Source organism: Limulus polyphemus, unplaced genomic scaffold (genome assembly GCF_000517525.1).
Source record: "Limulus polyphemus unplaced genomic scaffold, Limulus_polyphemus-2.1.2 Scaffold1281, whole genome shotgun sequence".
Classification (NCBI taxonomy): domain Eukaryota; kingdom Metazoa; phylum Arthropoda; class Merostomata; order Xiphosura; family Limulidae; genus Limulus; species Limulus polyphemus.
The window spans coordinates 164506-170079 of NW_013666891.1; the positions used below are offsets into that span (position 1 = coordinate 164506).

Consider the following 5574-nt stretch of genomic DNA (forward strand, 5'->3'; position numbering starts at 1 on the left):
TATCTGGACATTATAAATATTTTGCATGTGAAATTTCAAAATTTTATGATGCACAAAAGTATTTTTAATCTTACAATGAAAATTAGTTTGCATGTTAGATAGGCAACATGTGAAAAGAAAAAAAAGTCATGAGAAAAACATTGCTTAACAAATCTTGAGACTTGTTAAAAAAATCTGATATTTTGCATATAACAGCTTTGTAATGTTTACTGATAATCTGCCAAATTTTGTGAACATACATTTACTAATTTATAAGTTATAGCATGAAAACTATAACAAGCAGGTTGGTCTCGGGCACCAAGCTCGTGTTGAAAGAGATAACTGATCAAGCTAACTTTCTCTCTCTTTAATAGTTATCATTCGTTTTCAATAATTAGATTAGAGGGTTTCATATTTTTGTCTTTGAGTTTTTAAACCTGTCTATTTTCGTAACAGTACAAATAACTTTACTAACACACGAAAAAAAGCTTTTCTGTTATCTGAGTAGTTTGCTGTCACAGAATCCTAGCTTATTGTATTCCCTAATTCTGAATATCCTTACCTAATGTATTCTCATCAAAGAATATTCCTGTAACTTTCAAACAGACACAACACAAAAAGATAATTAAGAACAAAAAATATCAAAAGAAACTTTAAAAATTCCCAGTTTTGTGGTTAATTCTTGAGTTTTTGCAATATTTGTAATAGAATCCTTTGTTCTCTTCTATGAGAACTTCTGCTAGTTATATTGCCATACTTTATTTACTTTACAATAGGATGGTGAGAAAAAGTTTAAAAAATCTATAATGGTATTATTTACAGGTGATACTCCTTGAAGTTGTGCAGAAATCAGAGTTCAACCATTTTTAAAGTTTTTGCAAAGTACACCAAATAATTTATGCAAAATAACAAATATCAATTTGTTAATATTTTTGAAAAATAGTTAGAATTTCTACTAAAAATTTTAAGTTCTATGTATGTGTGAACTTAACATAGAATAATGTTCACTAGTGTATTATGGTTAATATAAACATTGCAGAGTGGTAGTTATTTGAGTGAAAGATGTTTGTCTTTAAAGGGTAATTTTTGGACAGAATTTGTAGTTTATAGCAGTACATGTTTATAGCTTGTAGTAAAATAATTAATCATAAAGTAAACTGTTTTTGTGTAAAATAATTAATCATAAAGTAAACTGTTTGTTGTGTGTGTGTGTGTGTGTGTATATATATATACACAACACACACACACACACACACACACACACATACATACAAAGCACTGCCAATACAAATAATTTAAATGCCCTACGAAAAGTTCTGGTCACTCAAGAACTTTTAAAACTATGGGTATGGCTGGGTTGACCATGTGAGATCATGGTTGCATCCCCAGAGATGTTCAAAGATGAAGTGGAACAGGTGGGCACCACCTAAGGTAATGCAGAAGTAGAAACCAGGGTGTAGCTTCCAATCCGTTGCTATCAACAGGACCCCAGAATGGGTTGGAGCAAGTCATAGTGTGTACCTTTGATAACATACGAATCGGAAGGAATTTCTCGAGTTGTAATCTCATCCCTTCCTGATTGAATGCATCTGTTGCCAAAGGCCGAAGTTGAGGAACTGAAGACCAAATTGCCAGTAGTTGAGTGTTCCAATGAGTGTTCAACCCAGCAATCATCAATGTTTCAAAAAGAGAGCCAATCCAACAGAAAACTTGCATTGTAGCATCCAATCTGTTACGAGAATCCGGTTGGGTCGAGACAATTGATCTGTTACTGCAGTTATCACCTATGGAATGTGGCAAGCTAATAGGGTAATATGATAGGAGTGGTCCTGATAAAGGAGATCCAAGTTTGAAAACAAGGAACCCTGTACCGCGTGCCCTTTGATGGGAAAAGCAAGATACCACTGTGAAATTATCAGAGTGAAGTCAGAAGATGTTCCCTTGATAAGCCCAGACCATATGGCATTGCAGTTTGAAGAGCAAGAAGGACTAAAACATTGTGTAGGTAAGACTTGTTGTCTGTGCATAAACCATGGAATTCCTGACTGTTGAGATATGCACTCCATTTCTGAAGCGAGGGATTCATAAAGACACGATCTCTGGATGAGATGAACCCATATCTTAGTATTGTCCCGACTTAACCACCCTTCGAAATTGAAGATAGATCCTGAATATGGAAACTGGAGAATCCAGTGAATCAATGTTGATGGTCCCAACCAAACTCTGATAGCCACAGATCAAATTCTGAAATCTGAGGATCTGTGAAAGACATAAACCCTACAGGTTGGGAGGATAATGGTGTTGGAAATGTGGAATGCAGGACTAATCCCTACTTAAGGACTTGTAATGTCCATGGATCCGAGGGTAAAGTTACCTCATGTCTAGAAATTTTTGGAGCCAACCCCCTCATAGACCCCACAGGCATATATTAATCCCCAACTTTGCCAGTGGCATTCCCACGAGCAGTAGAACCTGTGCATATGGACAGAATCTATTCTGTGTACCCATATACTGAGGGGCTGATGTCAGGGGTCAGGACCCTCAAAAAGGTGCAGAACTATGACCTACTGTAAGCAGAATAAAAGTTGAGACGCCAACGACAACAGGGATGAATGTAGAAGCTGACTATTTAACCAATGAGCATGCTAACAATGATTCCAGCTTGTCTGTAAATAAAGTTGTCTTGCAACAAAGTTTTGTGTTAGGAAAACAACATGTTGGATGTTAGAGTTGTAAGTCCATAGACATACCCCTGTCCCACCAGGGGTCATTTACCTATTCAGTTGAACTAACAACCCCATCTTAGAAACCCTAATTTTGAGGAGCAGATGTAATATTTGAGTTGAAATATACATCCAGTTGGTGGTAGTCGGTTAAATCACGTACTTCCGACAACTGTGGCAGTTAAAGCCTAGCTGTCCCATCTCGTACTGAGCAGTAAACCTCTCTGCATGAACCATAATGTCTATGGATGGAGAGAGAACTAAATATTCCTGACCAGACCTAACAGCCATCTAGTAAGTGCAGGTTTACTGAATATATGTCTTCATCTCACCATGAATAAGATCATTGACAGTCTCAACTGAGAGTGACCTTCTCACCACCGATGTTTTGAGATGATAGATATCAGAGGTGGTAATGAGAGACGTGATTTGCCTCTGTGCAGAAAATAATAATCTGAAAAGTTATACTGTGTATTGGTTTGCCGATGGTAAAAAAAAAATATTATTTGTACGAAATTCAACTAGATGTCACTAAGAATGCTCAAAGTATCTCCAACAATCGTAGTACTAGTATGGAGTAACCCGTTAGTGAATGCTTTGTTGAAAAAAAAGTGATAGCATTATCTGAATAAGGTGCTTATATACATACCAGGATAGAGGGTGCACTGACATAGATGGAGATTATTACAAAACAAATATTGCTAAGGAGAAATGAGTGGGGTATAAAAGACTGGAGCAAGCGAGAAAAAATCATACCAATGCTTAGATAGGCAAAAGAAATAACCCTGGAAGTTGATTGATAGTTATATGTGTCAGAAGAGGTGCGTATTAATGGAAATACATTTTCAATTCAGGGAAATGTTAACGTCCTAGCATTATAAAACGAGTATTAAACATCTTAATCCTTATCCAAATGTTAAGATAAATTAATTTAAAACTAACTTGAAATAACACATAAAATGACTTCTTTGTCTGCAACAGAACAATGCCTCTAGAATTTATTAACAAAACTGAAAAAATTTATATTATAAAACCAATTATTGTGTCAGGAATTTAACTGTTAGAGTAAATACAATGATATTTTGTTAGCATACAAGGTAAATGTAGCTACAAGTTGATGTAACTGCTTCTAAGATGTGAATAGATCCAAAAAGGCTGTTATATTTCAATGACATCAGTATGAAGGAATAATCACAGTCAAAATTGTATGCTAACAAAATATCATATATTCACTCTCAGGGTCATCGAGAGCGGAGGCGGGCTCCGGGGATGGGGTCGCCCCGGGAGACCAAGAGGGAAGCTCTAGACATTTAGTAATTTTTAGCAATATTTTAAGTCTTAATACCACTAAGTTACGGCTTAAAGTTTAGATTCTATTTGTGAAATTTTCCATGGACAAAGGCCTTTAACAATCAACAATATCATTTTGAGAGAAGAAAAAACATAAACATCTGTTCATTTAATTGGATAATTTATTGAAAGTTTAAACACATTGTCAAGAATTACTTTAATGAGTTCAGTAATGCAGAATTGTGATAACTAAACGAAACATGCTTTATGTATTTTTTTTTAAAGCAAATATTTTTATTATTTCACTGAAGTCACTTCTCCCTGCAAGTTTGCTCTCAATACTAAGGACAGCTAGGTCATTCAGTCTCTCCTGTGTCATCGTTCTTCTCAACAAGCTCTTGATGAGTTTTAGTTTGCTGAATAATCTCTCAGCAGATGCTACTGTAACTGGCAATGTGCAGAATATTTGCTGTGCAATACATACATTTGGAAAAATGCCATCTAACTTGTACCTTTTAATTGTTTTTAAAAGTTTTAAAAGAGTTTCCTCTTGCATGGATTCTGAGAGATCGTTTGGGTATTTGTCCACTAATCTTGCACATGCAAGTTTGAGTTCCTCTTCTGTCATGCTTCGATATTGCCACAGAATGCAGAATAATCTATTAATTGTGTTTGCAGTGTCAAACCACTTTGACACTATGTCAATACCGAATCAATGACAACAAAGGTGACATTCCGTTTGAATTCAGATTCAGGCTCATCAGAGCCATCACAAGGATTTTCTAGGACATTTTCCCCTTGTTTATCAACCTCTTCAATGACAATAAGTCTTTCCGTTTTGATGGGAGATGGGGTTCAATTTCGATTTCCTCAGTAACCAGTTTCTCTTCATTTAAAATCTGTGGCCATTTCCCACGTAGATCTTCAAGATTGGTCAAGAGCGACTCTAGATTTGAGACCTCTTCATCCACTGTAGTATCTCTTGCCTGGATGATTTGATTTCTCCTGTCAATCTGTACGAGAATCTTCAGCCACATCGATGACATAAGGATGCAAATGAAGGATGACACGTATTTGATTACACAATTGACTTCATTAATGGTTTTTGGCGTGAGGTTGAGAGACAGAAGTTTCTTTGGCGTGAGTCGTATTTCAGCAAGATGAGCTGAAGATGGTCTCCCACTTGCCATTTGATCTGTCCAATGAGTACCTGACAAAGCGTGGATGGATTCGCCTACATGCTTTTTGAGAATAACCTAGTGCTGAGGACTGGACGAAAACAAATTGTGAACTGTTTGCACTACTCCAAAAAATGTAACTGCCTCCGTGCAACATGATGCAGAATCTATTCCACATAAGTTCAGCGAATGGCAGGCACATGGAGAATAAATGCACAGTGGATTAAAATCTTTAATAGGTATCCCCAAATGCTTGAGTGTTTCCATAATCAGGCTTGCTAATTCAGCCCTGTCTTCTTACAACAATCAACAAAGGTTAAAAATCGCTCTTGAACTGCAAATTCGGTATCATCCTGGCCAAATAACGAATGATGAACGTTGTTTGCTCCACATGGCTAGAATCC

General features: G+C 36.3%; 1 protein-coding gene across 1 annotated transcript in view; it reads left to right on the forward strand.

Annotated features, from left to right (window-relative positions):
- LOC106462914 (leucine-rich repeat serine/threonine-protein kinase 1-like) overlaps window positions 1-5574 on the forward strand; it is a 257033-nt gene that overhangs the window by 163452 nt on the left and 88007 nt on the right. The window lies entirely within an intron of this gene.